This window comes from Salvelinus namaycush, chromosome 5, assembly GCF_016432855.1.
Source record: "Salvelinus namaycush isolate Seneca chromosome 5, SaNama_1.0, whole genome shotgun sequence".
Taxonomy (NCBI): domain Eukaryota; kingdom Metazoa; phylum Chordata; class Actinopteri; order Salmoniformes; family Salmonidae; genus Salvelinus; species Salvelinus namaycush.
The window spans coordinates 5,106,960-5,123,260 of NC_052311.1; the positions used below are offsets into that span (position 1 = coordinate 5,106,960).

General features: G+C 44.0%; 2 protein-coding genes across 2 annotated transcripts in view; both read left to right on the top strand.

Annotated features, from left to right (window-relative positions):
• The window catches only part of LOC120048907 (probable E3 ubiquitin-protein ligase MID2), a 1,198,409-nt gene that overhangs the window by 874,367 nt on the left and 307,741 nt on the right, over nt 1-16,301 (top strand). The gene's annotated exons all lie outside the window — the stretch shown is intronic.
• The window catches only part of LOC120047816 (glycine receptor subunit alphaZ1-like), a gene marked incomplete at its 5' end in the record, with an annotated part of 74,886 nt that overhangs the window by 14,812 nt on the left and 43,773 nt on the right, over nt 1-16,301 (top strand). The gene's annotated exons all lie outside the window — the stretch shown is intronic.

Below are 16,301 nucleotides of genomic sequence, written 5' to 3' on the forward strand. Positions count from 1 at the left end.
GTTTCACCATATCACATGATCAGTTTAGAAGGCCCTGTTTCACCATATCACATGATCAGTTTAGAAGGCCCTGTTTCACCATATCACATCACATGATCAGTTTAGAAGGCCCTGTTTCACCATATCACATGATCAGTTTAGAAGGCCCTGTTTCACCATATCACATGATCAGTTTAGAAGGCCCTGTTTCACCATATCACATGATCAGTTTAGAAGGCCCTGTTTCACCATATCACATGATTCGTTTAGAAGGCCCTGTTTCACCATATCACAGGCTCAGTTTAGAAGACCCTGTTTCACCATATCACATCACATGATCAGTTTAGAAGGCCCTGTTTCACCATATCACATGATCAGTTTAGAAGGCCCTGTTTTACCATATCACATGATTCGTTTAGAAGGCCCTGTTTCACCATATCACAGGCTCAGTTTAGAAGACCCTGTTTCACCATATCACATCACATGATCAGTTTAGAAGGCCCTGTTTCACCATATCACATGATCAGTTCAGAAGGCCCTGTTTCGCCATATCACATGATCAGTTTAGAAGGCCCTGTTTCACCATATCACATGATCAGTTCAGAAGGCCCTGTTTCACCATATCACATGATCAGTTTAGAAGGCCCTGTTTCGCCATATCACATGATCAGTTTAGAAGGCCCTGTTTCACCATATCACATGATCAGTTTAGAAGGCCCTGTTTCACCATATCACATGATCAGTTTAGAAGGCCCTGTTTCACCATATCACATGATCAGTTTAGAAGGCCCTGTTTCGCCATATCACATGATCAGTTTAGAAGGCCCTGTTTCACCATATCACATGATCAGTTCAGAAGGCCCTGTTTCACCATATCACATGATCAGTTTAGAAGGCCCTGTTTCACCATATCACAGGATCAGTTTAGAAGGCCCTGTTTCACCATATCACAGGATCAGAAGGCCCTGTTTCACCATATCACAGGATCAGTTTAGAAGGCCCTGGTTCACCATATCACAGGATCAGAAGGCCCTGTTTCACCATATCACAGGATCAGAAGGCCCTGTTTCACCATATCACAGGATCAGTTTAGAAGGCCCTGGTTCACCATATCACATGATCAGTTTAAAAGGCCCTGTTTCACCATATCACATGATCAGTTTAGAAGGCCCTGTTTCACCATATCACAGGATCAGAAGGCCCTGTTTCACCATATCACATGGTCAGTTTAGAAGGCGTGAGAGGCTGGAGGGAAAAGAGAGGAGATCTATTTCAACAGAAACATTCACGTCAATTGTAGATCCTATTAGTAGACAGATACTCTGCTAGATTATGCCTATTAGGTTAAACACATGGAATTAGAAAATGAAGTAAAAATATTGAGACCACTTAATGGCAGTTTGTGGCCAGTATATTTAAGTGAGATTTATACAAAACTGATTCACATGTTATTTGATGTATAGTTAATGAAACGTTTATTGGAGTATCTGGTATTTTCAAGTACTTTTTTCGGTTTATTTGAGTATTTTCAAATAGACAGCCCAAGCAAGTACTTTTATTTGAGTATTTGAATGCTTATTTGTAAAAACGAAATAGTCTACCAAATTGTATTTGAGAGTATTTTCAAATACTTATTTCAAATACTATTTTCAAATACCTGGGTTAAATGCATGGACGTGTATTTCGGTCAGTGTATTTGAGAATTTTCAAATACTTTCCCAGTGTATTTCCAAAATACATCAAAAAATATTAAAATAAAATATATCTGAATACGTATGTAAAAGTAATTGAACCCAGGTCTGGTAGTTATAGCCCACAGTTCATTACTGCTGTTTAATATTAAACTGAAGTAGATTAATACTGTGGCATAGAGTGCACCGGTCCCTGTCTGGTTAGTATGTGACATCACCTGTATTAAAAACCGTTAGAACCAGTTCTATATCACCAGTCCACTAGTCCAATATCAGCTGGAATGACCACAGCTTCATTTGATTTGCCCTCTCAACAGAGTGCTTGCCCGTACTCAGTTGATTGCTTCAGCCGATGACTGATACAGCGGTGCTCAGTATCATGGTACCCCTAACCTCCCCCTCGCTCTTGTTTTCACTCTCAAGATGATTAAAACACTAAGCAAAGAGCGAACGTCACGACGTCTGCTAAAATCATTGACTGATCCATTTTATGCCTTCCGTCACACTCTCTACCAGCTCCATGCAGTACACCTCGCTCTTGGGCTACGTCTCAAATGGCACCCTATTCCCTATGTAGTGCACTACTTTTGACCAGAGTCCTAAGGGCCCTGGTGAAAAGTAGTGCACTATATATGGAATAGGGTGCCATTTGGGATGAAACCCTCTCTCTCTCTCTCTCTCTCTCTCTCTCTCTCTCTCTCTCTCTCTCTCTCTCTCTCTCTCTCTCTGGCTCTCTCTGTAATCCACTGGAATAATACCCTAGTCAACTGTTCTGCGTTCGGTATCCCGAGCCACGGCCTGGCTATTGATTAATGTCCTTTTGGAGTCACACTGCTCCAAGGCTGTCATGTCCTCCCATCTGGCCCAGCTAACCCAGGGCCCAGGAAAAGGCTCTGGTAATTTAGTCACCTGTCATTACTTATAGGCATGTGACATAGCAAACTCTGAGTATCTAGGCTCTTATCTGTCTGTACTGGCCATCAGTGCTAGCCATCAAGAGCTTTCAGGGGGACTCCCAAATGGCTTCCTATTCCCTGTATAGTGTACTGCTTTTGACCAGGGTCTGCATAGGGCTCTCGTCAAAAGTTGTGTTCTATTGGAATAGGATGCCATTTTATATGCTGCTTCAGGCCCTCCACCCAGCTAGCTAGCTGCCCACTATATGCAGCTTCAGGGCCTCCATCCAGCTAGTTAGCTGCCCACTATATGCAGCTTCAGGGCCTCCATCCAGCTAGCTAGCTGCCCACTATATGCAGCTTCAGGGCCTCCATCCAGCTAGTTAGCTGCCCACTATATGCAGCTTCAGGGCCTCCATCCAGCTAGCTAGCTGCCCACTATATGCAGCTTCAGGGCCTCCATCCAGCTAGCTAGCTGCCCACTATATGCAGCTTCAGGGCCTCCACCCAGCTAGCTAGCTGCCCACTATATGCAGCTTCAGGGCCTCCATCCAGCTAGCTAGCTGCCCACTATATGCAGCTTCAGGGCCTCCACCCAGCTAGCTAGCTGCCCACTATATTCAGCTTCAGGGCCTCCATCCAGCTAGCTAGCTGTCCACTATATGCAGCTTCAGGGCCTCCATCCAGCTAGCTAGCTGTCCACTATATGCAGCTTCAGGGCCTCTACCCAGCTAGCTAGCTGCCCACTATATTCAGCTTCAGGGCCTCCATCCAGCTAGCTAGCTGCCCACTATATGCAGCTTCAGGGCCTCCACCCAGCTAGCTAGCTGCCCACTATATTCAGCTTCAGGGCCTCCATCCAGCTAGCTAGCTGTCCACTATATGCAGCTTCAGGGCCTCCATCCAGCTAGCTAGCTGTCCACTATATGCAGCTTCAGGGCCTCTACCCAGCTAGCTAGCTGCCCACTATATTCAGCTTCAGGGCCTCCATCCAGCTAGTTAGCTGCCCACTATATGCAGCTTCAGGGCCTCCATCCAGCTAGCTAGCTGCCCACTATATGCAGCTTCAGGGCCTCCATCCAGCTAGCTAGCTGCCCACTATATGCAGCTTCAGGGCCTCCATCCAGCTAGCTAGCTGTCCACTATATGCAGCTTCAGGGCCTCCATCCAGCTAGCTAGCTGCCCATTATATGCAGCTTCAGGGCCTCCATCCAGCTAGCTAGCTGTCCACTGACATTCAAATACATTTAATCTAAATAATGAGACATTGAGAGGACCCTGAACCCCCCCCCGTATGGAACCTGTCAGGGATGTCCTATCATGCCATTCCATTTCTCCTAAAAGCCTTCTCCTGAATGCCAGCCAGCTCAGAAAAGTTTCTCCTTGTAAGTGCACGCTGTTAAAGCAGTGAATGTGATGCATGGTAGGAGAATGTATGGGTGAGGTTTGTAAGACGGAACAACCATTTGTCATGTTGCACAGTCCAATTAAAATGTGACTGACATATTATCTTTGCTGCAGATTGCTGTTGTTGATTTCTCATGAAGCCTATCAACAAGACTTTATTGTTCTTCCAAAGACTGTTTATTATGCACAGGGGATGGATGAAGACTGTTGTCATATATATACAGTATATATACAGTATTTTTACAGTATACAGTATATATATACAGTATGTGTACAGTATGTATCACAAATCAAATTAAGCAAAACAACTACACTACTTCAACATACTGTGGGTTTACCACCAGTATTTATTCTTCCATGTTGATTCAGGTATTTGATGTCAGTTTACCCATCTCTAATACATCTCTAGTGTTATTCCTGACGCTTTGACAATGTCCCTCTGCCTCTATCAGCTGTGGTGTCTGCACATAATGAAGAAACAGCTTAGACAATAACGCTATAACCTCTCTCTCTCTCTCTCTCTCTCTCTCTCTCTCTCTCTCTCTCTCTCTCTCTCTCTCTCTCTCTCTCTCTCTCTCTCTCTCTCTCTCTCTCTCTCTCTCTCTCTCTCTCTCTCTCTCTCTCTCTCTCTCTCTCTCTCTCTCTCTCTCTCTCTCTCTCTCTCTCTCTCTCTCTCTCTCTCTCTCTCTCTCTCTCTCTCTCTCTCTCTGGTATAAAATGAGTTGAGCATGTGTGGAATATATATTAGCTCAATAAAACCTAAAACCGCTTGGCCAACACTCTATAGGTACCAGGCTTAAAGCTAGATAAATATTTAATGCCTGGAAGCCATTGTATTTCTGCTGATGGCAGCTCGATTGTGAAGTGGTCCATTATAATGTTTGTTTTTTATTCATATAAAAAAATGTTTGAGGCACACTTACATTCTCTCACTCGCTCTCTCTCTCTCTCTCTGTCTCTCTCTCTCTCTCTCTCTCTCTCTGTTTCTCTCTCTGTTTCTCTCAAATTCAAGTTCAAGTTGCTTTATTGGCATGAACAAACATTGTGTCAATATTGCCAAAGCAACAACGTATACAGAATACATTGTAATAAAATTATAAAGAATAATAATATAAAATGGTAGTAAATAATAATACAAAGAAAAACAAAGAAAAAATTAACAACAAAATGGTAACAGTCAATAGTGGAAATATAATAAATATAAAAGACTAAACATGGACACTTAGAACTAACTAACTGTCATCTTCAACTTTACATCAGTACTACAACCACCATCATCATTACTACTACTACCATCATCGGTACTACTACTACCATCATCATTACTACTACCATCATCATTACTACTACTACCATCATCGGTACTACTACTACCATCATCAGTACTACTACTACCATCATCATTACTACTACTACCATCAGCAGTACTACAAATACCATCATCATTACTACAACTACCATCATCATTACTACTACTACCATCATCAGTACTACTACTATCATCATCGGTACTACTACTACCATCACCGGTACTACTACTACCATCATCAGGACTACTACTACGATCATCATTACTACTACTACCATCATCATTACTACAACTACCATCATCGGTACTACTACTACCATCATCGGTACTACTACTACCATCATCATTACTACTACTACCATCATCGTTACTACTACTACCATCATCATTACTACTACTACCATCATCGTTACTACTACTACCATCATCAGTACTACTACCATTATCACTACTACAACTACCATCATCATTACTACTACCATCATCATTACTACTACTACCAGCATCATTACTACAACTACCATCATCATTACTACAACTACCATCATCAGTACTACTCCCATCATCATTACTACTACCATCATCAGTACTACTACTACCATCATCAGTACTACAACTAACATTATCAGTACTACTACCAGCATCATTACTACAAATACCATCATCATTACTACTACTACCATCATCAGTATTACTACCATCATCAGTACTACAACTACCATCATCAGTACTACTACTGCCATCATCATTACTACAGCTACCATCATCATTACTACACTACCATCATCGGTACTACTACCATCATCATTACTACTACTACCGTCATCATTTCTACTACCATCATCATTACTACTACTACCATCATCAGTACTACAACTACCATCATCATTACTACTACTACCATCATCAGTACTACAACTACCATCATCATTACTACTACCATCATCAGTGCTACATCTACCATCATCATTACTACTACTACCATCATCAGTACTACAACTACCATCATCATTACTACTACTACCATCATCGTTACTACTACTACCATCATCACTACTACTACCATCATCACTACTACTACTACCATCATCATTACTACTACTACCATCATCACTAAACTACTACCATCATCACTACTACTACCATCATCACTAAACTACTACCATCATCACTAAACTACTACCATCATCACTAAACTACTACCATCATCACTAAACTACTACCATCATCACTAAACTACTACCATCATCATCATTACTACTACTACCATCATTACTACTACTACCATCATCGGTACTACTACCATCATCATTACTACTGCTACCATCATCATTACTACTACTACCATCATCATTACTACTACCATCATCATCATTACTACAACTACCATCATTACTACTACTACCATCATCATTACTACTACTACCATCATTATTACTACTACTACCACCATCATCATTACTACAACTACCATCATCATTACTGCTACCATCATTATTACTACTACTACCATCATCAGTACTACTACTACCATCATTACTACTACCATCATCATTACTACTACCATCAGCATTACTACTACCATCAGCATTACTACTACTACCATCATTACTACTACTACCATCATCAGTACTACTACTACCATCATCATTACTACTACTACCATCATTACTACTACTACCATCATTACTACTACCATCATCATTACTACTACCATCATCATCATTACTACTACTACCATCATCATTACTACTACTTCCATCATTACTACTACTACTACCATCATCATTACTACAACTACCATCATCATTACTACTACTACCATCATCATTACTACTGCTACCATCATCATTACTACTGCTACCATCATCATTACTACTACTACCATCATCAGTACTACTACTACCATCATCAGTACTACTACTACCATCATCATTACTACTACTTCCATCATTACTACTACTACTTCCATCATTACTACTACCATCATCATTACTACTACCATCATCACTACTACTACTACCATCATTACTAAACTACTACCATCATCACTACTACTACTACCATCATTACTACTACTACCATCATCATTACTACTACTACCATCATCATTACTACTACTACCATCATCATTACTACTTGTCACGACTTTCTAAAGTAGAACCCAGAAGCAGACCAGGACAAGGAGAGTAGGACGAAGGTGAGTATTTATTTACAAGTTTAACCGTAAAGGTAGAAAGATCCAGGTGGCGGAGCGGGCAGCGGAGGTGAGTTGATGGGAGTGAATAGGCAGATCCAAGGGAGTAACAGAAGCCACCGACGACCAGGCAGGGATGGGGTGAGTGTTCCGGGTGAATGACTGTAGACAGAACAAACGAAGGTAAGTTCAAGGCAAGCAAGACGTACAAAACAACAAAACAAACTCTATCAAAATGGAGGCTGATACGCTGGCATAACATACTGTTCATGGCTAACGATCCGGCAGGGAATGGATGTCAGGTCAGAGCTTATGAAGTGGAGGGATGATGATCAGGACCAGGTGTGCAGATAGCTGATGGGATACAGGTGCGGGTAATCAGAGTTCTCCCAACTAGCTACGTCGTCCGGCAACCAGACAGGGTGCGTTCCAGGACACCGGAAAAACACTCCAGGACAGAACACAGGCAAAAACAGACTCAGGAAACGGGATTCGTGACAGTACCCCCCCTCCGACGAACGCCACCGGGCGTACTACCCGGAACACCAGGGTGGAGGCGGTAGAAGTCACGAAGCAGGTCAGCATCAAGGATCTGACGCCGAGGAATCCAACTCCTCTCCTCTGGGCCATATCCTTCCCAATCCACGAGGTACTGGAACCCCCGACCCCGCCGTCTGGAGTCCATGATGCGGCGCACCGTGTAGGCAGGACCACCTCCGATCATCCGAGGAGGAGGCGGACGAGGAGGAGGGGGCAACAGAGGACTGAGGAGAACCGGCTTGAGGCAGGAAACATGAAAGGTGGGGTGTACTCTAAGCGTTGCAGGCAACTTGAGTCGAACCACAACAGGATTAATGATTCTCTCCACCACAAACGGACCAATGAACTTCTGTGACAGTTTCTTCGACTCAGTCCGTAGAGGAAGATCCCGTGTAGCCAACCAAACCTTATCTCCGACGGTATAAGCGGGGGCAGGAATCCGGCGACGATTCGCCTGGATCTGATACCGGTCAGAAACTCTAAGGAGGACCTTCCTGGCCCGATGCCAGGTCCGGTGGCAACGACGAATGTGGGCCTGGACAGGGGGAACCGAGAGATCCCTCTCCCAGGGTAACTGAGAGGACCAAGAGGTGGGATCAGAGGAGCCAAGGGAGCGCAGCGTGGACTCCATCTTCTGGTTGGCTCTCTCCGCCTGACCATTAGATTGGGGATGAAGAAGCCCAGAGCTGGGCCGATTGGTACTCTTATTCTGCGCACAACCAGGACAAGCGGCAACAAACCTCCGGGTATCTTCTCCCATGGCAGGCCACCAAAATCGTCTGCGCAGTAGCGCCATAGTCCGAGCAACGCCAGGGTGACAAGCTATCTTGCTGGCGTGGAACCACTGAAGGACAGCAGAACGGACCGACTCAGGCACGAACAACCGACCGGGTGGACCGTTACTGGGGCCGGGCTGCGTCCGAAGGGCCGCCATCACATCCTCCTCAATCCTCCATGTAACGGCTCCCACGACAAAGTTCTGGGGAAGAATCGTCTCAGTCTTGGCTCCACTCTCCTCCGTCTTGGAGAACATCCGGGACAAATCAGGGGGAGCAGACTCACTGCCCTGACTGGGAACAGCATGAGAACAGGCAGTCCTAAGGCAGTTAGCATGACACTCAATGCTCCAACTAGTTACCTTACCCGTCACCCAATCAAACGAGGGATTGTGTTCTCTCAGCCAGGGGTAACCAAGAACCAGAGGAACATGGGGCGAAGGCAGAATGAAGAAGGAGATAAACTCTGAATGATTCCCCGACAACAACATCTTAACCGGTTCAGTCCTCATAGTGATCCGTGCCAGACTACTACCGTTCAGAGTGGTTGCTTCAATGGCTTCCGGCAATTGCTCCTTGGAAAGCCCCAGCTGTTCCACCAAGTCGGCATCCATAAAGCTGCCATCGGCACCTGAATCGATAAAAGCGTTCATCGCTAAACTCTGATTCTTATTCATGAGGGTCACAGGAAAACGGGGTCTGACAGGGTTCTTGGGAGGTTTAAACTGGCTCGCTAAAAGTCCTCCCAACCTTAGCGAGCCGGGCAGTTTAACGGGCGCTGAGGACAAGCGGAGATGTAATGTCCCGAGCTACCACAGTAGAGGCAGCGGTTGGTCTCACGTCTACGTTGGCGCTCCTCCTTAGTTAACCCGTGCCGCCCCACTTGCATAGGTTCAGGATCTGGCGGCAGGACTCCTCCACTAATCCCGGGTGGGGAAACATGATTGACACGTTCTGGTCCACTTCCTGACCCGAATGGTAACCGAGTAGCTGATTGATTGGACGGGACCCACTGCTTCTCCCTCCTTAGCTCTCGGACTCTGTTATCCACCCGAATAGATAATGCGACCAAACTGTCCAGGTCACTAGGCTCTGAATAGGAGATCAACTCATCCTTGAGTTGCTCCGACAACCCCTGGTAAAAAGCCGCTTGTAGTGACTCCTCATTCCACCCACTCTCCACAGCCAATGTCCGTAACTCAATCACAAAGTCTGCCACGCTACGAGCTCCTTGGCGAAGAGAGAACAAACGCTTAGCTGCGTCCTTACCTCGGACTGGATGGTCAAAAAGCTTTCTCATCTCTGCCGTGAACTCCTGGTATGACGCCATACAGGTGTCCTGTTGTTCCCAAACAGCTGAAGCCCATTCCAGAGCTCTACCACACAGCAGTTCAATAACAAAAGCTATCCTAGCCTTATCTGTGGCGTAAGAGTAGGGCTGCAGATCAAAAACTAAACCACACTGCATAAGAAATGAACGGCATCTTCCCAAATCCCCTTCGTACTTATCAGGCGTCGGAACCTTGGGCTCACGGAAGGATACCGCTCCAGAAGCGGCAGGTGAGAGAGGTGAAACAGGTGGTGGATGATCCGCCGGCAAACTGAGCTGAGCCTGGATACTCGTCAGACTAGCAGAGAAGTTCTGAACTGAACACGCTATCTCCTGTAGCGCCGTGCTGTGTTGTCCCAATATCTTCTCCTGATGGGAAATGGCATGGCAAACGGAGTCCAGGTCCGCTGGGTCCATTTTCTGGCCGGATCGTTCTGTCACGACTTTCTAAAGTAGAACCCAGAAGCAGACCAGGACAAGGAGAGTAGGACGAAGGTGAGTATTTATTTACAAGTTTAACCGTAAAGGTAGAAAGATCCAGGTGGCGGAGCGGGCAGCGGAGGTGAGTTGATGGGAGTGAATAGGCAGATCCAAGGGAGTAACAGAAGCCACCGACGACCAGGCAGGGATGGGGTGAGTGTTCCGGGTGAATGACTGTAGACAGAACAAACGGAGGTAAGTTCAAGGCAAGCAAGACGTACAAAACAACAAAACAAACTCTATCAAAATGGAGGCTGATACGCTGGCATAACATACTGTTCATGGCTAACGATCCGGCAGGGAATGGATGTCAGGTCAGAGCTTATGAAGTGGAGGGATGATGATCAGGACCAGGTGTGCAGATAGCTGATGGGATACAGGTGCGGGTAATCAGAGATCTCCCAACTAGCTACGTCGTCCGGCAACCAGACAGGGTGCGTTCCAGGACACCGGAAAAACACTCCAGGAAAGAACACAGGCAAAAACAGACTCAGTAAACGGGATTCGTGACACTACTACTACCATCATCATTACTACTACCATCATCATTACTACTACTACCATCATTACTACTACTACCATCATCGGTACTACTACTACCATCATCATAACTACAACTACCATCATCATTACTACTACTACCATCATCATTACTACTACTACCATCATCATTACTGCTACTACCACCATCAGTACTACTACCATCATCATTACTGCTACCATCATTATTACTGCTACCATCATCATTACTACTACCATCATCATTACTGCAACCATCATTATTACTGCTACCATCATCATTACTACTACTACCACCATCAGTACTACTACCATCATCATTACTGCTACCATCATTATTACTGCTACCATCATCATTACTACAACTACCATAATCATTACTGCTACTACCACCATCATTAAACTGCTGTCACTGCCATCACCCTCCTTTTTCTCTCTCTCTCTCTTTAGTTGAAACTATCTGTGTCTCAACTTGGATGTGGAATGGTAACTGTTAAGTAAAGCAGAGAGGAGTTTGATGGTGGATGGGTCTTCCCCATGGTACCTGTGTTTTACAACCCCCAAAGGACGGATGCTGTATATACACAGGGATGTCACCACCATCGTCCATGGGTTACTGCTATACTAAACCACTGCAGAGCAGTGAAAAACCGCATAGCTGCTTGATTTACAGACAGAACTTCATTACACCCATGTTATGGCCCACGAGCGGTAATCAACTCGCTGGCTTTGTGGTTAGAGTGTCTGCCCTGAGATTGGAAAGTTGGGCGTTTGATCCCTGGCCAAATCATACCAAAGACTGTAAAAATGGGACCCGATATGTCAATCCCTGGCACTCAGCATAAAGGAGATAGATTGGGGGCAATAGACTAGTGTCCTGTCCAGGGGGTGTACTTGTACATCAAGCTACCTCCCGATACGGGAACAGAAGATAGGATCCAGGTAGCCTAGTGGTTAGAGCGTTGGGTCAGTAACTGAAATGTTGCTGGATCAAATCCCCGAGCTGACAAGGTAAAAAATATGTTGTTCTGCCCCTGAGCAAGACAGTTAACCCACTGTTCCCCGGACGCCGAAGATTTGAATGTTGATTATGGCAGCCCCCCCGCACCTCTCTGATTCAGAGGGGTTGGGTTAAATGCAGAAGACACATTTCAGTTGAATGTATTCAGTTGTACAACTGACTCGGTATCCCGCTTTCATATGAGCCATTCTGGCTTGCACAAGCCAAGGCTTTACCTACTTAGCAGTTATCTTAAGCTGTTAATGAAGGTGTGAGGAGAATACTGAACACTCATTAGTAAAAACTGTGCTGATGAGTAATATTGGGATTGTGGTTTAGAATGGGTCCCTATGGCATGTATGATGCACCGGTCGCTAAATCTATTTCATATATGTCCAATCTTTATTCCAAGAGCGAAAATGAATTGTTCTGCTTAAATTACTTGACTTGCTGCTCTCGTTACTCTTGTATCGTTTTTCCAGTTTAGAAAAATCAATGAGTGGCGTTTTGATAGCTAAGGCCATGGTCATCTCTTAGCAAGGCAAGGTGGGATGTAGCGAAGCGTTAGTTTCATTATGGTTCATTGCTGTTGTCACTTGTTTTTATTAATGAAAGTGGAGTTTTTATTTTTTTATTTATGAAAGTGGAGATTGGAAGGACAGTACACCACAACCTCAGCAGCAAGCAGAGAGACACAAAGCCACTTCCTACCTCTCTCTCTCAATTTCAATTAAATTACATTTAAGGGCTTTATTGGCATGGGAAACACATGTTTCCATTGCCAAAGCAAGTCAAATAGATAATAAACAAAAGGGAAATAAACAATACAAATGAACAGTAAACATTACACTCACAAAAGTTCCAAAAGAATAAAGACATTTCAAATGTTATATTACATATATACACAGTGTTGTAATGATGTGCAAATAGTTAAAGTACAAAAGGGAAAATAAATAAACATAAATATAGTTTGTATTTACAATGGTGTTTGTTCTTCACTGGTTGCCCTTTTCTTGTGGCAACAGGTCACAAATCTTGCTGCTGTGATGACACACTGTTGTATTTCACCCAATAGATATGGGAGTTTATCAAAATTGGGTTTGTTTTCAAATTCTTTGTATATCTATGTAATCTGAGGGAAATATGTGTCTCTAATATGGTCATACATTTGCCAGGAGGTTAGGAAGTGCAGCTCAGTTTCCATCTCATTTTGTGGGCAGTGTGCACATAGCCTGTCTTCTCTTGAGAGCCAGGTCTGCCTACGGCGGCCTTTCTCAATAACATGGCTATGCTCACTGAGTCTGTACATAGTCAAAGCTTTCTTTAACTTTCCTCAGAGCTTTCTCTGTTTAGGGCCAAATAGCATTCTAGTTTGCTCAGTTTTTTTGTAAATTCTTTCCAATGTGTCAATTAATTATCTTTTTGTTTTCTCATGATTTGGTTGGGTTTAATTGTGTTGCTGTCCTGGGGCTCTGTTGGGTCTGTTTGTGTTTGTGAACAGAGCCCCAGCACCAGCTTGCTTAGGGGACTCTTCTCCAAGTTCATCTCTCTGTAGTTGATGGCCTAGTTATGGAAGGTTTGGGAATCGCTTCCTTTTAGGTAGTTGTAGAATTTAACAGCTCTTTTCTGGATTTTGATAATTAGCGGGTATCGGCCTAATTCTGCTCTGCATGTATTATTTGGTGTTTTATGTTGTACACTGAGGATATTTTTGCAGAATTCTGCATGCGGAGTATCAATTTGGTGTTTGTCCCATTTTGTGAAATCTTGGTTGGTGAGCGGACCCCAGACCTCACAACCATAAGGGCAATGGGTTCCATAACTGATTCAAGTATTTTTAGCCAGATCCTAATTGGTATGTCGAAATTTATGTTCCTTTTGATGGCATAGAAGGCCCTTCTTGCCTTGTTTCTGAGATCGTTCACAGCTTTGTGGAAGTTAACTGTGGCGCTGATGTTTAGGCCGAGGTATGTATAGGTTTTTGTGTGCTCTAGGGCAAAGGTGTCCAGGTCTGACAGAAACTGTGCAGAAGATCTAGGTGCTGCTGTAGGCCCTCCTTGGTTGGTGACAGAAGCACCAGATCTCTCTCTGTGTCTCTCTCTCTCTGTCTCTCTCTCTCTCTCTCTCTCTCTCTCTCTCTCTTTCTCTCTCTCTCTCTCTCTGTCTCTCTCTCTCTCTCTCTCTCTCTCTCTCTCTCTCTCTCTCTCTCTCTCTCTCTCTCTCTCTCTCTCTCTCTCTCTCTCTCTCTCTCTCTCTCTCTCTCTCTCTCTCTCTCTCTCTCTCTCTCTCTCTCTCTCTCTCTGTGCACTGTGCACTGTGCACTGTGCACTGTGCCCAGACCATTATGAATAAACATAGTAAAGCAAATCATTGTGCTCTACAGTATGAGTCACCCTGCCTTGACAGTTAGAGAGCTGTCCTTTATCCCTCTCTCCCCATTGTGGAGAGAGAGAGAGAGAGACAGAGAGAGAGAGAGAGAGAGAGAGAGAGAGGGGCATTACATTTCCCAACCCTTTCAGTCACATGCTGCAAGGAAGGAATGTCAAGAAAATACAAATGATTACATCTACTTCCTCCTCTTTTCTCCTCCTCTTTTCCCCTCCTCTTTTCTCCTCCTCTTTCCTCCTCCTCTTTTCTCCTCCTCTTTTCTCCTCCTCTTTCCTAATTTTCTTTCCTTCCGCTTTTCTCCTCTTCCCTCCTCTTTTCTCCTACTCTTTTCCCCTCCTCTTTTCCCCTCCTCTTTCCCCCTCCTCTTTTCTCCTCCTCTTTTCCCCTCCTCTTTCCCCCTCCTCTTTTCGCCTCCTCTTTTCCCCTCCTCTTTTCCCCTCCTCTTTCACCCTCCTCTTTCCCCCTCCTCTTTCCCCCTCCTCTTTTCTCCTTCACTTTCCTCCTCCTACTTTTGTCACAAGCATTTCATGCTTTGAAAGTAGACTTCAAATTATTTGGAAGATGTCCTGAGTTATTTTTTTCTTGATTACTTATTTTGTCCTTGTGAGTCTGTGATTACTGTATTGATTTTAATTTAATTATATGATGTACCTCAAAAACAAGATATTTGCTCCGGGGTAAAATGTAATGATTATTTCCTGTGGTTGTATTTGATAGGTTAACGAAGAACTAAGTGTGTGTGTGTGTGTGCACATCTGTGTGTGTATGTGCACATCTGTGTGTGTGTACTCCCTACTTCCTTAGTGCAGCAGCTGTGAGACAGTGACAGGGACAATAATTGCTCATCAAAATAATTCAGAGCCTTCAGTTCATTGTAGCTGCCAGGCATCTGTATTAGAGGAAGTTAGAAACCTTAAACACGGAGGTTGTTTGTGTTGAAATGTAAAGGACGTGAGGGAATGTAGTCCTGCTGTGACATGTGACTATGTACACTTGTACCCTATATATGACTGTACCTACGTGTCCCACACATTTGATGTCGTGTACGATTAAGTTCAAATGTTGTAAAGTTTTTGATATAAACCTGACATGTCATCAATAAGTAGAATCCTTTAATTGACCACAATGATTTGCTTTCCGGCTTTATGTAAAGGTACCGGTGATGAGGAGTGGTTTTTCTTGGAATTGGTGCGTAATATAATTTACTGTTGAAAGCCAATATCTGTCATTTCCTGAGGTGATGGATGGGGGCTAGACTTGTTCCCATTGCTGTCCTTTCTCCCTGAGCCAATTGAAAGTCAACTCTTGTCACCGGGCACTGGGTAATCACATTTTTGTTTGTACAAGCAGGTAATACGACCTTCAACGGACACACTTCAACCCTGTGGTGTTTGTTCTAACCTTGGCACTGTTGCCTGGAAACAACATTGGAGTGTCTCTGAGGATCTTAGCGTTTTTTTGGGGGGGGGGGGTACATTCTCATAATCTCTCAGTCAACATGGAGCGCTGTGTGTTTACAACGTAATATTACAGTATCTCTGTGTACAGTTTTACACAGGCTTATGGGATATTTCGTTGTGGTCCTCTGTAACTCAGTTGGTAGATTCCCAGGACCACCCGTACTTAAAGAATGTAAGTCACTTTAAATTAAAAAAACTTCTGCTAAATAGCACACGTTATTATATTAATATTTATATAATGTGTTCCACAAATATACTACTTAACACAATCCATTTGTGTCTCTTTTTTCAGTGTAATAAAGGAGGAAGGAGGAAGGAGGAAGGACTGT